This window comes from Symphalangus syndactylus, chromosome 4 (genome assembly GCF_028878055.3).
Source record: "Symphalangus syndactylus isolate Jambi chromosome 4, NHGRI_mSymSyn1-v2.1_pri, whole genome shotgun sequence".
Lineage (NCBI taxonomy): Eukaryota > Metazoa > Chordata > Mammalia > Primates > Hylobatidae > Symphalangus > Symphalangus syndactylus.
In genome coordinates this window covers 142,545,455-142,566,251 of record NC_072426.2, presented here as the reverse complement: position 1 = coordinate 142,566,251, position 20,797 = coordinate 142,545,455, and the positions used below count along the sequence as shown (strand labels likewise).

Genomic DNA, 20,797 nt, shown 5'->3' with positions numbered 1-20,797 from the left:
TTTTTTTCCCCCATCTTGGAATGAGATTGGATATAAATAATAAATTTTATTGTTTTGAAAATTATCTCTAGATAGTCTCTGTTATCTTTTAAGATAAATTTTGGGCAACAAGTAGCAATTAGTGAATGAAATCTAAACCAGCTTTTGTTCTGTGCGCGTTTTAAAATGGAAATGTGGTATTTTATCATTTTGATGGGGCTGAGAGTCATAATTACATGTATGTAGTACATATGTAGTATATATGTTATAAATATGTGTGTGGGTAAATCATAAATAGGAAATCAAGCCTTAATTTTTATGTTGCTTAGCATCTGTTGGTTTTATGAATACACAGCACAGAATTTACTCGTTGGTGGAATTCTTAACAAATCATGGCTACAGGTAGCAGAGTTTCGTTGCTGTAGCAACAAAATGTCACTTAGGACTACACTAAAACATCTAGCTTTATGTTGGGCTTTATAGTGAATGAAATGAAGTATTTCCATCAAAATGATTTTTCTTGGGATTTGAGTTTGGGCTGAAATAATTTTAGATGAAGCTAATTATTTGGACAGCTACCACAACTGTCACACAAAATTTCTGTATTTATTAGAAATATATATAAATAATCTATATTTATTAGAAATATAGGTATTTCTAATAAATATAAATTATGTTGCAGGTGATGGATACCTGATAAAATGTGCTTTCTCATTTTTGCAAAAATAAAAAGTAGTCAAGAGCATCAGTAATTAAAACAACTTCATTTTTGTAAGAAGAAGGAATTCTAAATTATTGGCCTAACTGGTAAAATCTGCTTTTAAAGAACAATTAATCTAGATGAGAATATTTTTTTCAAATGTCCTCAGTAAGCACTCAAAAGTGACATCTTTCATTTAGTACAGGAACTGCTCATTGGGATGGCATTAGATCCCATAATTCACAGATGTGGATACCAGGCAGTTTTAACAGAATAGTTTTACTACTTCTTTCTCAGGCTCATCTTTTGTAAATGATAGGAAGTATTTAAGTATATAGACCATTTTAATCACTAGAAAACCTGATCAGAAAACAGTTTCATCATTAAGGCTGTCAGGTTTCTTTTGACATATTTATTTATTTAAAGATAGTGAGAACTTTGGGATAGGGAGGTTTTCTTTTCCTTATTTGGAGCCCACATGTTGTGAAACTGATCTGCTTACAGTGCTTTTCTTAGATTTCCTTTATTTTATGGAGTTTACTTATTTGGACTTGAATATTTTAATCCCAGAACCAGTGATCAAGTTGGTAATTTCTGAGACACCTGATGTAGGTCTGTTTAGCTTAATAAAGGTGTAGATTTGCATCTTTGGAAAAGTTTTGTTTCCCTGTTAATTAGACTAGGGAAGGCATGGCTTCCTGGAATACTGTATCTTAGTTGTTGACCCTGCCTTACCTGTTGTGAGGAATGCATTGAATGTTTGTTCACTGATAAAGAGGAATTTAAGGAGAGGCTCAAACACTCAACTTAATGTCTTTTGAATTTTAAGTTTTCTTGTTAACATAGAAATTGACTATGTAATTCTCATTTATCTGAACTGCTAAGTTCCCAAAATTGAACTTATTAGGTAAATTATTTGGAGATTTTGATCATGTTAGTATTATTTTTCTGGTTTATATGCTTTTCCTAATTTACTTCATGTTTATTCTTTAGCATGAGAAAAATTACTTGCCAAGAAACTCAACTAAACTTGAGCCTTATAACTGGGATAAAATAGTTGAGGTGGATGGAACAGGAAATATGTCTGTTACTTTGCTAGGGGAGGATGGAGGACAAAAACAAACCTATTCAGTAGTCTGAGTTGATGCAATTGATGCAATACTTAGAAAAAGAACAGCCTTTCTTCTCGTTTAAAATAGTTTTTCGAGCCAGGTACTGTGGCACTCGCCTCTAGCCCCTAGCTACTTGCATCTGTAGTCCTAGCTACTCCAGAGGCTGGGGCGGGAGGATCACTTGAGGCTGGGGCGGGAGGATCACTTGAGCCCAGGAGTTCAAGTCTAGCTTAGACAACATAGCAAGACCCCTCCCTCTGTTACCCCTCCCCCATCCCCTGCCCCCCCGCCCCGACTTTTTTTAAAAAAAGGTTTCTCAATAAGTTACTAGTACCTTTTGCTTTCAAATATTCAGAACAGTCAGGGCCATACATGTAGTTCAAACACCTGAAAGATCAATACATTTCCAGAAAAGACTCCTTTTAAGAGTAAGAATTCTGTAACATGAAGCCACATGGATATTGTAAGGCACTTCTTTGGACACTTCCCTTAGGTGAGTGACTGTAATAAATCCCAAATGTGCATCCTCCTCCCTTAAGTGTTCTGACACAACCAAGCGGTGCAGTGAGCCTGTTTCCATATGTTGTGCAAAGCTGAAAGTGATAACGTGGAATGTTGCTTCAGTTTATTAGTTATGCTCTGTTCGGTTAGGCTGTGACCATGTGGCTTTCTCATGCATTTAGCCAAAGTATATTGAATATTATCAACAGATTTGAACATTTCCATTGTGTGACGCACATCTTGTTCCCAAAATTTTAGTGTTTCCTGCCTAATTTGAAGGAGAAAAGGAGAGTGTGGGATTGGAATCACCATGGGAATCTGTCAGTTTTTTACCTCTAAGTAAAGAATTCCTGTTGGTTTTAGGCCAAAGTAAAGCAGTGGAATGAGCCATAGGGAGAGGGACACTGCTGATACCTGTCAATGGCCTAAGCAGTGTAGCTGCAGAAGTTAAAATGCATATATATAAATTAGATAAAGGAAAGCGTGGTTTTTAAGTAGTTCCTATAGAATTTAGACCTAATAGTTTCTGCTTTCTATGCACAGTTCCAGTGATTTAAGGAATCATTAAGTAATGATATCTAAACAGACACATGCATAGATATTAACTTCTCTTTAATATTCTCTTAAGCTGGCCAGGTGTGGTAGCTCACGCCTATAATCCCAACAGTTTGAGAGGCCGAGGAGGTGGGTGGATCACTTGAGGTCAGGAGTTCCAGACCACCGTGGCCAACATGGTGAAACCCCATCTCTACTAAAAATACAAAATTAGCCGGGTGTGGTGGCGCATGCCTATAACCCCAGCTACTGGGGAGGCCGAGGCTGGAGAATCGCTTGAACTCAGGAGGCAGAGGTTACAGTGAGTCGAGATCGCACCCTTGCACTCCAGTCTGGCCAAAAAGAGCGAAACTCCATCTCAAAAAAAAAAAAAAAAAAAATTCTTTTAAGTTCTCTTAGTATCTCTTAACATTAAGTTCTCTTAATATCTGTGCATGTTTCTGTTTAGATATCATTACTTAATGATTTCATGATGCCTCTACTTCACAGCAAATTTATTCATCCAAAAAGTAGATCACGTGAGACCCCCTGATTTATACTACTTTATACTTAGTTTCTTCGTTGCTTTATTTAATAAATACTTCTTAAGCACTCATTAGGTGCTAGGCACTACACTAGCTGCTGGATAGGTAATGGTAGACACACCATTCTTAGCTTTTGAATGTGTAGTCCATCTTGTGGGAGAGACACATTAGGTTTTGAATGTATAGTCCATCTCGTGGGAGAGACACATTAATAAAATAATAAAAATGCAGGCCTGTAATTAAGTAAGTTCTAAGACACAAAGCCAGGGGAGAGGATAGAAGAAAGACCTGCATTTAGTGTGAGGGTGAATTGTTTGTGTGATCTTCGAAAGCTTCCTGAGGAAGAGGCATCTGAGCTGAGGTCTAAAGGGTGAAATGATATTAATTAGGGAATGGGGGCTGGACAGGGAAGGAGCAGAGGGGAAGAATATTTCAAAGGCACTGACCTACACAGGAAGGGGTATGCCTCCTAGGAAGAACTGACAGAAGGTAAGTGTGAACTAGGCAAGCCACAGGGACGGTGTAAGATGAGGCCTCAAATTTGATAATGTAGACGGCATCAGGAACTGCCCCGAGGACCACGTAGGGTGAAGGGTCAGATGGGTAGGATAGATAGGAAGTGCTCTGCGTTTGGGATAAGAAAGAGGGACCATTGGGACTGAGACGATTAGCAGGGCTGCAGAACAGATATGGGACTGGAGCTTGTGTCAAGAATGGAGAGACCGGGAAAGAAAGGTAGGGAATTCTAGATATGAGGGAACACAGATGAAATTTATCTTCCCCTGTGAATGCTGTGTCTGCCTTCATTTCTCCATAGCACAGTCATACCTCCTTTCTCCCTCTTTCCCTACTGCTGACTGTTAGGGGCTGAATTATGTCCCCCCACATTGCTACGTTGAAGTTGTAACTCCTAGTACCTCACAATGTGGCCATATTTGGGGATAGGACCTTTAAAGAGGGGATTAAGGTAACATGAGGTCACATGCATGGGCCCTAATCCAGTAAGACCGGTGTTCTTATAAGAAGAGCAGATGAGGATACAGACACACAGGGAAGACCATGTGAAGACACATGGAGAAGATGCCACTTACCAACCAAGGAGAGTTGCCTTCAAAGGAAGCCAACCCCACTGACACCTTGATCTTGAACTTCCAGCCTCCAAAACAGTGAGGAAATACATTTTTGTTGTTTAAGCCACCCAATCTGTGCACTTGGATGTGGTAGCCCTAGCCGACCTGTACTCTGACTGTAGACATACTCCTAAAGGTCAGCCCCTTGAGTGGCCTCTTGGTCCACTGCCAATCCCTTCAGTCCTGGTTTCCCCAGAAACTGGCAGTGGTCCAGCCTTCTGTGTTCTGTCGTGGAATACCTTTGAGAAGTTGTTCAGCCCCTCCCTACCCCCTCAACTACCCACATTGCCTGGCATAATTTCGTAAAATATACAGGCATGTTATAAGGAAGTTGAAGTTTATGTGACAATGTACCAGATGCACAGAAAGTTCTGGAGGAAATGAAGGAAACATTGAGAGGGGAAAACTACTACTTTCTTATCTCTGACAAGTTGGATTGATCTGTAGCTGGAGTCTGGAGAGAGTGCTTTCCAGGACCCAATAGTACCTAAGGCATTACTCAAGGGATAGGTAATGATGGACAAACCAGATACAGATCCTTACTTGGTGCTTTCCAGAACTAAGTAGCACCCTAGTAAGGCATTCCAGGCTTTATTCCAATGAATGGCATTGGCAGAAAGAATTGAAGGAAGTAGTGAGAGAAAGTTAGGACAACTGAGTTGCTCCATGTTTGGTGTGGAAAGCAACTGCCAGCTGTGAACTGTGCCATGGGACATCTTTGACATCCATCTATGAACAAGCACCTGTAGTGAGCTTCTTTCAGGTCCAGTTATGTTCAATAATCTATACTAGGTCAAAGATGACATTAATGCATGTTTCTTTGAAAAAGTTTACATTTGGGGGAGGTAACACACACAAGAAACAACAAATAAGGCAGCAGATAGTGAAGCATCGGGGGTGGGATAAGATATAGAATAAGTCTCTATCTATGATGGGGTTCTTTTTTGTAGTTTGTGGTCCTTGGATTAAGTGCATGGTCAAAGAATACCAAGTGTGGACCAGAGTGGTTGGGACATGCTCCCCTGGCGTGTAAGGTTCACTGCAAACACTGACTGACAAAGGAATTGTTGTCTCCGCACAGATGGGGATGAGGATGTGTATTAACTTATACCGGACCCAAGCAAGACATTTAATGTGGTGGTTTGGATGAGGGAAATGTTTCTGTGTGTTTCAGAGTGATTGAACTGAAATGGAAAAGGTGGGTTTTGTTTGTTGGCTTGTTTGTTTTGGCTAAACCATGTTTGTTGCATTCTTGACCTCTTATTTTATCCATCCTTGATCCTTACTCCAGGCTTCATGTCTGCCCCATCCCTGACCTTTACTTCATTCCTGAGCTAGGCTTGATGGTGAGGCTCAGAGATGAGATCTTGAATGGGGTAGAAGGCAGGTATGGGAAAGGGGGTCTGTGGTGCATACTAATTGATAATTTTTTTTAAAAAGTAATGATTCTTTTTTATATCACATAAAGTGTCATGTAACCATAATCATGTAAACCTCACAACAGCTTTCTGGGGTCAAGTGTTATTTTATTTATTTATTTTTTTGAGATGGAGTCTCACTCTGCAACCAGGCTCACTGCAACCTCCGCCTCCTGGGTTCAAGCCATTCTCCCACCTCAGCCTCTCAAGTAGCTGGGATTACAGGTGCCTACCACCATGACTGGCTAATTTTTGTACTTTTGGTAGAGGTGGGGTTTCGCCATGTTGGCCGGGCTGGTCTCCAACTCCTGACCTCAAGTGATCCACCCACCTTAGCCTCCCAAAGTGCTGGGATTACAGGCGTGAGCCACGGCACCCAGCCTAAGTGTTATCATTTTAAAAGTGAAAAAGAATGTAGATTTCAAAATGTATGTAAAAGCATTCTGGTTGTAAAAAAAATTCAACAATATAGAAGAATATGTTATTAAGTGTGTATATACTTGCAGTTCTTTTCATATGTATTTATATGTGTATGCATATAGTTTCTTTATTTTTTGTAGAACTAGAATTTCATGCTCTGGATATTCAATGATTTGCTAATTCATTTACTATATCTATGAAATCTTTTCATGTTTAAGCACATAGACCTACTCCAGTTTTTGAAAAAACTCTTTATTGATGTATAATATACATATAGAAAAGTGTACTAATTATGTGTACCATTCATTGAATTTTTCATAGTATTTTTCTCACAGTATTTTTACTCATAGAATTTTTCTTGGTAGTATTTTTCTCATAGCATTTTTCTTTCTGTTTAAAAAATACTCTGTAAGAAAAATACTATAAGTATTCTATTTTAAAAATTTAAAATAATACATGCTCATGGTAAGAAATGTAATAGTAGAAGACGATGTAAAGGAGAAAATCAAGGTTTCTAATATCTCTGCTCCTCTGTTCCTAATCTCTAGGGGTAACCACTGTCACGAGGTTTTTTTGTGTTTTCTTTCAGACAAGAAATTGAATAGAAATGGAATCACATTGTATATGCAGTTCTGCAATTTGAGGTTTTTAATTTAATGATAAAAGTTGGATAGCTTCCATATCTACTCACATTGATCTATAAGAAGCTATTATGTGTTCTTTTTTTTTTTTGAGACGGTCTCACTCCTGCCCAGGTTGGAGTGCAGTTGGTGTGTTTACGGCTCACTATACATTATTATTCTTATTTCATGGATGCAGGAGGGGTGGCTGAAAGACTTTAAATAACTTGTCCAATTTCTGATCCCAAATGCTTCCTTCCCTTACCTGCAGTTGACTTAAGTGACAAACATTTTCCCTGGGACCTCATGTTGCATTTAGCAGGGGAATCTTTTCTCAGTTGCAACTGGCAGAGGTTATTCTTTCCTCACTGTCCTTGCTTCCTATTATGTTTTGACAAAAAGAGGACAAATAAAGCTCCTTTACAATGACAGTGGACCAGGAAAGCAGACTCTCCTTAGCTTGATGTACGGGGAAGAGTGTGGTTTGGAGGTCAGAAGTGGTGGCCTCTGGTTCCAACACTGCCATGGGCTGGCTGTGGGATTTCTCTGGGCTTCATTTCTTCAGCTCAAAGATGCGGAGCCATAGGTACCTAAGCTCCATGCAGAGTGGTTGTGGGAATGGGGGTGGTGAGGGGTCTGAGTTTGGTTCATCTTTGACTTCTGAGAGCCCTTTGTAGTGTCTGGCACAGAGTACACACTCACAAGAGGTTTGTTGAATAAATGAGTGAATAAGTGAGTGAAGTGAGTACCAGCCTCTCTAGGGATCCTTAGCTGTATATTTAATTTCATTTCTATTTGGGATGATGAAAATCAAAGTTACTGAAAAGATACAGAAAAGATTATAAAGTGGATGTAGTGTTTGGCTGTAGAGCTACATAAAATACAGACATGAACTCAGTTATGTTGGTTTCCCGTGTGTGAAAAGTAGCCTGATGGAGATCTCTTTGGCAACCCCGATCCCCTACCTGTCCCAGTTTCCTTCATTTATTATCACTATTGCTCCAGTCCTTATTTATTTATTTGTATTTCTCTTTTGGGTGACTGAAAGAGAGAAATTATTCTGTTATTGCTGGCTGGGCAGGGAAAAGGAAAATCCAAGTGAAAGGGAGGAAAGAGATAAAATCTAGTTTTGTTTTAGCTGGAGGTCCGTCTTGTTCTTGAGGTTCTTTGAAAAGTTCCACCTCTACCCTGGCTCTCTGGCTTTAGCACTTCATCCCTGGCTTTTGCATCAGCTGCTATAGAACCTGTGTCGAGTGTTAACTTCTCTGCCTTGCAGCTCCTTGCACTGCCCTGGCCTGCAACTGTGGTCTGTTCTTTCCAAGTGGCTAAAAGAGGCACAGTGGGGAGACGGTAGAACAGACAGGGGGAGCAGGAAAGCATTCCTTCTCCATTGCCTTCCTAAAACTGCTTCTCTGGGTTGTCTTCTCAGAATGCTTTGTTTTGCCCCATAATTAGTCTCTGGTCTCAGAAAAGCGAAAGAATAGAATCAGAGGCTCAAAAAAGGCATGTGAGTAGGGGCAGTATGTCAGTTCAAGCCCCTGACTATTTTTCTGTTGCCTGTGGTCTTTTCTCAGCATTCCACGAGCCCCCAGCTCTCCTTTGCACACCTCCGTTCCTTAACTCACTCTGTTGGGAAGAATGCCTGCCTTTTTCCACTCTGGTCAGATGCTCACTCCATTTATTAATCTATCCCCTCTCTAGTATATTGCTTAATGTAGTTTAAGCAAACCCAAGACAATATGTAAAAAGACTGTAAAAATTTAAGGTCAAAAGGCAAATGACTTTGTAGTTCATGCTGTGGCAGGATTCTTCCTAAGGATCCACAATCCTGTAGCAACCTAGCACAAATATTATAGTGAGATGTATTTGTGATAGAAATACTACACATAGCGACATAGTATGGATAGTGAGGAACTCAGATAGCAGGCAAGCCTCATTTACATAGCAACATAGTATAGTGAGGTGTACCTATGATGGAAATATTATGTGTGGAGGCTGCCTTGCTGGTAAGGCGCCCTCATTTAGAAACTTCAACTCCCTCACCCTCCCAAAGCTTTTATTATAAAGAGTACATGTATCTTCTGCTCTTTTACAAATTTTAATTTTTAGTTTCTTCTGAAGGTAGTAACCTTAAAAAGAAAATTTCAGAGCCCCAGGCACCCTTTTTCATGGCTCTGCAATCCTTTCGTCGCGTATATGTCTGCCAATGCCTAGTCAAGAGGATGGTAGCAGTTGCTTCATGAGTGGTGACATATGGGTGGCTGTAAACACAGCCATTTTAAAGATAGATGTGTGAGTGGGCTCTTTCGGGGTAGCTGGGAAGGGAATGGAGGTGCCATTTCAGATGGCTGACAGAGCAGTTAAATAGTAGATTATTTGTGTTGTGAAACATGAAAAAAGTGAGCAGTAGGAGAATGTGCAAATGAATTTTTAAGTTACATAGTGCAGAAAGGCAAGGGCTGTCAATGTTGAACATTTTTCTGTTAGCCTAAGGAAATAAATTCCTTAAGGATTAAGGAAATTATTATTATTATTATTATTTTGCCAGAAAAAATCCTTTTGAAACACTATAGTTTCCCTGCTTATCAATTCAGGAATGAATGAACAGGAGTGAATTTTCATTATTTTAATATGTAATGAGTGGTCCCAGGCAATGAACATTTATACAGAAAGCAAGCTAAAGTTAGCTATAGGATGCTTCATATCTAGTTTTAATTTATGTGAAGTACCCCCAAAATAATACAGTAGCAATGTAAGTAAGAGTGTCAGTGTGGGATACAAATATCCCTAGCATTTGTATAAGGTTCCTGGAAACGTGAGCAGTAATGTTGAAAAGCTGAACATTAGATATGTTATAAGGAGATTCAATTCTTGTAGAGCTAAAAAATATTCTTACATTCCTAATTATACAACTGCTTAGTTTTTAAATATCCTTAAAAAACTTTAAAAGTTTTTAAAAACATTAAACACATAGAATAAACATTATTTAATAAAACTAGATTTCAAACCTTAAGTTTTCATTTGCCCACCTTATCCAGAGTGACATTTAGTTTACTAATCTCTATTATTTCAGTTTTTTTCAAAATCTTTGAACAGTTTTTTCCCCATTATTGAACTTGTGTTTTATGCACAGTGATGAATTATTTTTCAGCATTTCATATGCTTTTTTTCTGCCACAGTTGAAGTCTATGAGGCTAAATATTTTTGCCATTTTTGGTAGATCTTATTATTTTCATTCCTGTCTTAACTGTACTATAGTAGCACTTTTATTTTTCTTTTCTCTACTCATTTTTGTAAAACAAGTCTGAAATATTAAGAAGACACTGGAATTGTTAACACTGTTGTACAAAGCCTGGGATGTTGCTGAAGCTGAAGTGTTGGTTAAAGGCCCCAAAGTGTGACAGCTTGAAATGTTTACATAGCAGCTGTTCCAAGACAGTTCAAATCTGGCAGCAGAAAAGTATTGGGTCTCCATATATGAAGCATGAAAATATATGATGTATGGAAGCTGAGAATCACCTATATGGTGGAAAGAATGAGGAGACCTACTTTCTAGTCCTGGCTATGTGATTTGAGGCCAGTGTTTTCTCTTCTGTAGGACATAGTTTTCTCTTTTATAAAATGAGGCTTTTCTGATATCTGAGTTCTTTTGTAGCCCTGAAATTTAAAAAATAATTACCCTAGCAAAAGCCAACTTTGATATTGAACATTTAGAACAAACTCAGATTGGCACCTGGATATGATCTTGGTGCATTGAGGTGACATGTGGCTCTCACATTTGCCCATTGACACCAGTAATCTGCCTTTAATGTTCCCTTAGAAGCCCACACCGGGCCTGCCACAGGAGCCTTCAGATGAACTGGTAGATTTAGAAGTGAGGTAGAGCAGAAGAGCAAGGACAGTTTAGGGAGCCCGACTTTGGATTAAGGTCTAAATGGGGCTGATTTGCTTGCTAGATCTCATCTGCTAGAATTATCCACCTCTGTTCTGCCAGATTATTATCTTCATCTAAAGATGTTACACTGCTTGAAATTCCAATAATTAGAGATTATCTGCATATTAAAATGTCCTGCACTTTAGAACCATATTTAGAATTACCTAACCATATTTCTTTTCTCAGTTGTTACTGACGTGAGAACCCCTACTTTGATGGATAGGGCATTTATTATGCTGAAAGAGCGGGGAGGCAGGTAACTGAGCTTCTTTGAGGTCAGGCAAGCCTGGATGGGGGAAGCTGTAGTGAGGGGTTTAGGCAGAGTGACCATGTAGTTTATCCTCTACCTTGGGACATTTTTGAGAGTGAAAAGGATGTTGTTGATAATTTTGCAGAGTCAACAAGAGTAAGTCAGGACTGTCTGGGGTGAACAGGGCCATAAGTTTATCCTAGCTGAGAGCAGTGTGAATGAGCACAGGATATAGAAAACAGGATTCATTAAGCATAGGGGAGATGCCAGAGAATACAGAACTTTTCAAAAGTGTTCAGAGGAAATGCAGAGGAATTAATTTCTTCCTTTGAATGTTCCTTTTTGTGTGCTCTGAGATTCCTGCTGGACAGAAAATGTCTGGTAGTAGGAAAAGCAGGAGATTTATTATCAAGCAGAACTTCCTCTGTTCCTTGTTATCTGTGTGGCTCTTGGGCAAGTTACTTCCTTACCGAATTTCTTCATTTGTAGAATGATGAAGAGCTGCTTTCCAAGTTTGCGAGGATTACATGAGATAAGGAATCTCAAATGCCCAAGACCTAGTACATGCTTAATAAACATTAGTATCTTCAGTTTTCCCTTTCTAGAAATTAGAACTTTTAATACCATATCACAGTTATATTGTAAAATAAACTCCGGGGCAAGTGGATTGGCTCACATCTGTAATCCCAGTGCTTTGGGAGGCCAAGGTGGGAGGATCAGTTGTGGCCAGGAGTTTGAGACCAGCCTGAGCAACATAGTGGGACCCCCATCCCCCTTCTAATTTTTTTTTTTTTTTAGTTAGCTGGGCATGGTGGCATGCACCTGTAGTCCCACCTCCTCAGGAGGCCGAGGCTGGAGGATCACTTGAGCCCAGGAGTTTGAGGCTGCAGTGAGCTGTGATCTTGTCACTGCACTCCAGCCTGGGTGACAGAATGAGACCGTGTCTCTAAAACAAAGAAAGAAGGAAAGAAACAAACAAAACAGACTATTGGAGTGTATGTAGTCTGGTAATTTAATTAATTAACACTTATATGTTAATACCATAGAACATTTTGTTCTGTTTTAAACAGCTGGCTTAAACTTCAGATACCCAAACTGTTCATAAATTAGTGACTACAGAAGATAGTTCTGGTTTTACAACTATAGTGTGACACTGGTTGAGTCAGTCAGCTTCTCTGGGCCTCATCTGTAAAAGGAAATGGTGAGCAACATTATCTATAGTATCTCTTCCTGTTCTCTTATCCTGTGATAAGATATCCAGCCAGCGGAATTCATTATAGTGTGTTAGACGTCTGTGACTGTTTTCATTGTCCCTCCCTCCCTCCCTCCTTCCCTCTATTTCTCCCTCCCTTCCTTCCTCCCTCACTTCCTCCTTTTCTTCCTCCCTTCCTCCCTTTCTCTTTCCCTTCCTGCCTCCCTCCCTTCCTTCCTTCTCTGTCTCCTTCCCTGTGATTGGGGAAAATAATAGCTCAAGTAATTTAAAAAAATTCAATTTAGTTATTTCTTTAGCATAATACTGAAGACTTAGACTCCTAAGACTTTCTGTAATGGAACTAGATGTGCTTTGTAGTGCAGTCCTAATTTTTAAAATTTAAGGAGACCAGGCATGGTGACTCACGCCTATAGTCTCAGAACTTTGGATGGCTGAGGCGGGAGGATTGCTTGAGCCCAGGAATTTGAGACCAGCCTGGGCAACATAGCGAAACCCCATCTCTACCAAAAACAAAAAATGAGCTGGGCATGGTGGCTTGCGCCTGCTCTCTCAGCAACTTCAGAAGCTGAGGGGGGAGGAACGCTTGAATCCGGGAGGTCGAGGCTGCAGTGAGCCATGATCACGCCACTGCACTCTAGCCTGGGCAACAGAACGAGACTCTTGACTCCAAAAGGAAAAAAAAAGTAATGTTAGGAAAGATTATTATGCCCATTATTAAAACGTGGATGTTTTAATGCGCTGTTGGATGGATGGATGGATGGACGGGTGGATCTATCTGGACTGTGTGTGTGTGTGTGTGTGTATCCATGCATATGCACATGTGTGTAGTGTTTTATTCCTTTGTGGCTGAGTTTTGCTTACCCTTCCCAACCTTGCCCACCCTTTCCCTCACTTCCATACCATTAAGATTATGGCTTAAGTAGTTATTACTGGTCAGTTTTTCCATGTTTTGGTTATTTTTTAATAGCTCATATCTAGAGCAGCTGATTTCCCTTTTAAAAAATTGTGACATATATAAACAGATATAAACAAATGCATTTATATACTTTTCTGATGCATTTTGCAAATGCTGCAACAGTGAAGAGTCTTGCTATGCTTCAAATTTCAATGTTTATATATTTTTTAATGGAGTTTCTATTTATAGTTAAAATATTCACGTACTGATTTTATAGGGTAAGAAAGGACACTGGGTGAACATTTTATGAAAATGGTCATCTACTGTGTTTTTAGAAAGTCTCTTCAAAAGGATGTTTCAAAAGCTTGTTGATACAAACTTATTCCAGTGCCTTACTATCTTCCTAGCCGGGAGGTTCTTTTTTTCTGTTAAAATATAAATTCCTGTCCTTGCAATGTACTCTCATTTCGCTCATCCCATCCTTAATGGAAAAGAAGTGCTCCCCTGTACCTCTTCTTCCTGACCTTGCAGGCTATAGTGCAGCCCTGACCTCCTCTCTTTTTATCTGGGCTGAATAACCGAGTTTCCTTTACATGTCCTCATAGGACCCATTTCCTAACATTTTAATCATTTTAGTCACTCTCCTTTGGGTGCTGTCCAACCCCTGCTTGCTGTGCTTGGTTCAGGTCCAGAAGAGCTCTTAGTGTGGTGACAAAATTCTGAATGGGGCTTCGAGTTGTGGAAGGGCTGTCATGGGACCCTCCTGCTCCTTGTTTTTACATCCTCATGTTATGTACCTTTAAAAATAACTCACTACGTTGCTGGTTCATGCTTTGCCTAGATGTCAGATTTTCTCTTTTCCTTAGATAAATTCAGTTTCCCCCATCTCTTGAGTGGTTAGTTTTTACTACCCTCCGGATTAAACTTGTTCCTGTAATCATTATGGTAGTGTCAGCAATTGGCTACTATCAACAGGAATTGAAAAATGCCAATCCAAAATGCAATTGCTTTAATACATATTTGTGATCATATGGATACCTGATCTTAAACACATATATACTTTTTAAATTACATTTATTTTGAATATTCTCTGCCCCCATCTGGTATTGTTCTCTAATTAATTGGGCTTTAGTGTTGTCTCCTGTACCAAGTTATAAGGAACTTGAGATCAGGAGCTCTTTTGAATTTTATACCTCTTTTCTGTTCATGACTATGGAAAAGGTAGTAGAAGGTCAGTTCAGTAAATACTTCTTGATGGAACTGATAGATGACTACTCACATTCCAGAATTCCAAGGTCCATCAGAACACATTCACATCCTTGTAAGTTTGAGTGTCTAACCACACGTATATTTTGGCAAGCTTAATCACATTCATTTTCCCACTATTTAAGTCAGCAATGACGTAGTACTCAAAGGCTAGGTAAACCCTTATGAAACTTGACTGTAATTGGATATTGAATAACAAATTCTCTTGAGAGCAGCCCTTAAAACATTTTGGTTGCACCCACCATGGTGGTCTAGAAATCATGTTTTCATAGTTTATTAGAAAGAGTGTTCTGCTGAGTTGAGTCAAAAGCCTTATGGAAGTTAAAATATGTGATATGTTATCTCCTATCCCCCAGGCACATCATTCTGACATAGAGGAAAATGAAATTGATCTAATAGGAATTGGCTGTCCAACTGTCATGTTGATCTTTACCAAACACCTTATAATTTCTCTGCTTGCAAATCTTTTAGAATGCAAAATGTTACATGTATAATGGCTTCTTTTGATGCAGATCATCTGTATACTAAGTAATTCCAGAGGTAGGTAATCCTGTGGATGGTAGGAAGCACAGGTAATGTGGTTAGCAATAGCACCTCTACATTTTAAATCCTATAAGAGGCAACATGCACATTCAAAATTAAATTAAAATTCTTGAGAATGAAGCGGAAAGAGGGAAGAAAAGGGCAGTTAGAAGAATAAATTAGTCCCAAGGGATCCTTTCCAAGTCTCAAATCATAAGCCAGCCAGCTGTGATATGAAACATGACAAAAGCCCATGGGCTCTCTAGCTCAGAAAGCTGCAAGGCTGGATTCTCTGTGATTGTTAATGTATCAACAATTTAACTATATACATGGAAGTACCTTGAGTTATTACTTCTCTCAGGAGACTAAGCTATCTGATACCTACAAATAAGTAACACTAGGTCTACCTAACATTTCCTTATGGATTAAAAAGAATGGCAGATTTTGAGGAGCAACATGCTAGGAAGCCTTGGTAACTTTAGAAATGTGCCACGCTGTGGTTTCTAGGTATGCTATGAATGAAGAGCTTTGTGTGTAAGAAGTGGGAATTCTATGTGAATATTTATTATGTAAATTCTCATGTGTTACTAGGTTTATTTAAGTTCCTTCTTTGTGATCCAAACTTTTCCTTGAGAGGCAAGTTTATTTTTCACATTAACTTGATATGTAAATTTCTCAGTCGCCCCCACCTCCCACCCCTAGGGCTTTTTTCTCCATCGGTTTCATGGTATCAGGTCAGTATTTGGGCAGAGGGTGTTTATCATTAACAACTAGCTAGAGTCATATTTTTGTTTAACTTCCCCTTTGCTATAATCCACCCATCCTGCCTGTTACTGTGGGTTGTTGCCAGTTTAGGATTTATTTAACATGCCTTATGTTCAGCGATATATGTTGAAATTTAGAATGTATGAAAAAAGAGCCTGTGTTTTGCTTATGAATACATCAGTCCATCAGCACGTATTTATTCTCTGTCCCTGAACTGAAGGTCATCGTTTCTTGGCAGCATTACTAGACATACTGGGATATTAAGCCAAAAAATAGAATAGGTTGGTTAAAGATAGATTGAGGCAAAAATTGATTCACAGTTTGATACTTAAAACCAACTTTCCTGGTCAGTTGACTGTTACCTGGCAATCAGGCAGAGGTGCTAATTATTGGTACCCAGGTGCCAGATGGTAGAGAGTTATTAGATCACAACTGTCTTATCTATCAGTAGCTTTAGAATGAGAATAGTAGCAATTTTCATAGCCCTTTTCAATGGTCATGAAAACATTTTAAGAGCTGATCCTATGGAATATTGTATATCTGACTCCAGAAAGTAAATTTTTGACACATTACCTTGGGGAAAAATATGTAACAAGATATTTTATAATCTTGAAAGAGAGAAGTAATATTTTAGCAACTCTGTGTCCTGTTTGTTGCATCTGGGTTAGCCATGAATGAATTCATTCTGTTCTCAAAGAACCTGTTTTGCATTGATATCCCTGTTTGAAAAAGTAAGCTGTGATACAATTCATAAGCTGGAAAACTCAACATGCTATAAAATGTGAAAACACAGGCCCTCTTAAGTGCAACCTGAAACAAGAGTGAATTGCCTTTACCTAACGCATCTCACGTGGTTCTTGAGTCTCTGCACAACATACCAGAGTCCTCACTCTTGTAAGCACACCACCTATCTTTTATAGGCTTCAACTGAAAAATACACTTACTTGGCACAAACACATGTATGATCAAAGGTGAGCTGAATAAAATATAGTTTTGATTGATGAATATGCAAGGCTTTTCTTTAATGGTTGAAGGAAGAATGATATCACAGTTTTGTTAATAAAGGTTAAAGAATGGAATTGTTTCTAGTAGACTGCGCAGCCCTAAATCATTCAAAAGTAATGAAGCAGTTTTCTGAAACAGATTGAGTTTCCTTACAAAGGAAGCCACCTTTGTTCCATGTCACTGATATTCCTTATAGGTGAGGTCACTCTGCATTGCTGATATCTTCCTCCTTTCATAAAAAGGAGATGGGGACCGCTCCCATTGCATTCCATTTCTCACAATCCGTAAAATAAGGCTTAAATGTACCTGTCCATTAAAAGCTTTTGAAGGACGAAAGCCAATCTCAGAGGCTTTGTGAACCGTGAATTGACAATAAAAGACAGTATGCTTCTGTTTTTCAGATAGCCTGTTTAAGGACAAAAGAACTATTCACTCTTACATGACTTTCATGTAGTTATAATAAAAGGGATGAGGATGGTTGTCTTGTTTTGTGCACGATTTTAAGGCTGCTTGACTGAGATTATTTGAAACAATACTCTTCAATTATTCTGACTAACAAAGTCACTGAGAGGAATCTGTGTTACAGAGTGTATACATGTCTTTATGTCTGTTTGTTTAGATGTAACAAAATTTAAAAAGTAGCTTCCTACCTTCCAACCTCCCTGTAAAACCTAAAGGGTGAAAGCATTTTGAGGATATCAGATAAAGCTTTATGTATTGACATAGTCTCCTAACTAACTTTCTATCCACTTGTGTCTCCCAGAGTAGATCCCTTGAACCTCAGTTAGTGTGACATGTCACTCCTGCTCAAAACTGTGTTGTATAATGGTCCATTAGACTTCAGCCACATAACTGAGTCCTGCCCTTTTCCTCCACCTTATCTCCTCAGCTTAAGTATTCTGCTCCAGCCATACAGACTTTCTTGCTGTTTATCAAACCACCAAGGCCTAGGGCGTTTGCACCTGGTCTTTGCCCTGCCCGGAAGGAAGGTCAGCTTTTACCCAGATCTCAATGTGGATTACTCCTTTCCTTCAGTTTGGTCTCTTTTTAAATGTTACTTCCTTATAAGGGTCTTCTGTGACCACCATATCCAAAAAAAGCTCCACCCCTCACTCTACTATGAGTCTTCTAGCCTTGCACTGCTTTATTTTTGTCTATCTAAAATCACATTATATATTTATTTGTATAATTCCCCTACCCCTACCCCCACTACCCCACAATAGACAGTAGGCTCCATGAGAACCAGGACTTTGATTAAATTTATTCCTGTCTATATCCCCAGCAGCTAGAACACTGCCTAGTACATAGTAGGTTCTCAATAATAATTTGTTAACTTAACAAATAAATCAATGAATGAGTTATACTTGATGGATGTTGATGTTACTGAGCACACCTCACGTTGAAAAATATTGCAAATAGGAAAATGATTGTTATTCATTCAGATGTTTAAGTTGAAACAGTTTTAATAGATGAGTACATTAAAGTGTCATATATGCTTATTTGGCAATTCACTTTGTATTGTTTTATGAAGATAAATGTGGAATGATTTAAAAAATAATCTTGCCACAAGTTGTTTTTTTTTTTTAACCCAAGAGATGAGGAGTGTGATTCCAAACCATAGCAGCATCTCTGTTTTTAGCTCCCAGAAATGAATACAAATCCTTTAGAGCTGACAGCATTGGTATACTTCAGTGTTCATACTTTTAAAACTACCCAGAACACCAGAAAATGAGAGCATGGAAAGGAATGCTTTTTTATGCATTTCTGCAAATTTCTATGCTTAACATATTCTTAGGAAGAGAAGTGACATTGTTTTTTGTACCTAAAACTGTTTAAGGAGTGGGCGGAAACACCTATTAATCTTGGCTGTGTCGTGACTTGAGCATATTTCCTCATTTGATATAGTGTGGATTCAAATTAGCCTTCAGATAATCATTTTTTTTCCTTTGCAAAATAATACAACCATATTCTGGGCTGATTCTGTTGAGTGTCTGGAGCCTGATGATTAATGTCAGAGATGAATTTCCTTTTTCTAATATAATCATTGCTATATGGGTTATATGTACAATTCATTGAAATCTCTCCGTGTAGTCACTCATAAACATGACTGCAGTCATATGCCTCACAATTACTGTACTTTAATCTGCACTTGCTTCCTCCCACGTATTTACTTAAAGAGTCACAGCTTGCTGGAAATGTATCCTTCCTACTGTTGCTCTGTGTGTGTCCAGTGAGGGGATTGGATCCTTGTATGTTTTTTTAACCAGCAGATAATTGTGTGCTTTAGCATGCACTGGTATGTAATCTGCTTTCCACATAGAATTAGAGAATACCCTTATATCTCCAGTGGAGTGTCTTAGTCCATTTCTGCTGCTGTAACTAGAGACTGGGAAATTTATAAAAACAAATAAACCCCAAATTTATTTCTCACAGTTCTAGAGACTGGGAAGTCCAAGATCAAGGTGCTGGTGAGTTCAGTTATCTGGTGAGGGCAACTCTCTGCCTCCAAGATGCTTTCTCTGGAGGGGAAGAACACTGTGTCCTCACATGGCAGAGGGCATATGGGCAAGCTAACCTAATGGTGGGTGAAGCCTCTTTTATATGGGGCTTAATCCCATTCACAAGGGAGCAGCCCTCATGGCCTAATTGCCTCTTTTTTTTTTTTTGAGATGGAGTCTTGCTCTGTCACCCAGGCTGGAGTGCAGTGGCACGATCTCGGCTCACTGCAAGTGCCGCCTCCCAGGTTCACGCCATTCTCCTGCCTCAGCCTCCTGAGTAGCTGGGACTACAGGTGCCCGCCACCATGCCTGGCTAATTTTTTTGTATTTTTAGTAGAGGCAGGGTTTCATCGAGTTAGCCAGAATGGTCTCGATTTCCTGACCTCGTGATCCGCCCGCCTAGGCCTCCCAAAGTGCTGGGATTACAGGCGTGAGCCACCGTGCCCGGCCCTAATTGCCTCTTAAAGGCCCTACTTCTTAATACCATCACATTGGCAACACCTGAGTTTTGGAGTGGACCCATTCAAACCATAGCACAGGAATCACCAGAAATAATGTTGAGTAGTTCTATGAGGTCACTGAAAGTAAGCAGTGCACTTCAATCTGGAGTAGCCTTTGTTGTCTGTGTCCGAATAGTCACAGACACCCACCAGGTGAACGGCCCCAAGTTCCAGATTGGGAAACTGGACTGCCCACGTGGATGTTTCCCCTTTTCCTATTACTTTTAAAAATTTTTTAAAAATTTCACTTTAAGTTCTGGGATACATGTACAGAATGTGCAGGTTTGTTACATAAGTATACATGTGCCGTGGTGGTTTGCTGCACCTGTCAACCCGTCATCTAGATTTTGAGCCTGGCATGCATTAGGTATTTGTCCTAATGCTCTCCCTTTCCTTGTCCCCAACCCCACAACAGGCCCTGGTTTGTGATGTTCCCCTCCCTGTATCCATGTGTTTTCATTATTCAACTCCCACTTATGAGTGAGAACATGGGGTGTTTGGTTTTCTGTTGCTGTGTTAGTTTGCTGAGAATGATGGTTTCAGCTTCATCCATGTCCCTGCAAAGGACATGAACTCATTCTTTTTTATGGCTGCATAGTATTCCATAATGCATATGTGCCACATTTTCCTTATCCAGTCTATCATTGATGGGCATTTGGGTTGGTTCCAAGTCTTTGGTATTGTAAATAGTGCTGCAGTAAACATACGTGTGCATGTGTCTTTATAGTAGAATTATTTGTAATCCTTTGGGTATATATCCAGTAATGGGATTGCTGGGTCAAATGGTATTTCTGGCTCTAGATCCTTGAGGAAGTGCCACACTGTCTTCCACAGTGGTTGAACTAATTTACACTCCCACCAACAGTGTAAAAGCATTTCCATTTCTCTGCATCCTTGCCAGCATCTGTTGTTTCCAGACTTTTTAATGATCGCCATTCTAACTGGCATGGCGTATCTCCTTGCGGCTTCGGTTTGCATTTCTCTAATGAT

At 39.3% G+C, this 20,797-nt stretch overlaps 1 protein-coding gene across 4 annotated transcripts in view; it reads left to right on the top strand.

Annotated features, from left to right (window-relative positions):
• SH3RF1 (SH3 domain containing ring finger 1) overlaps positions 1–20,797 on the top strand; it is a 176,657-nt gene that overhangs the window by 2,544 nt on the left and 153,316 nt on the right. The gene's annotated exons all lie outside the window — the stretch shown is intronic.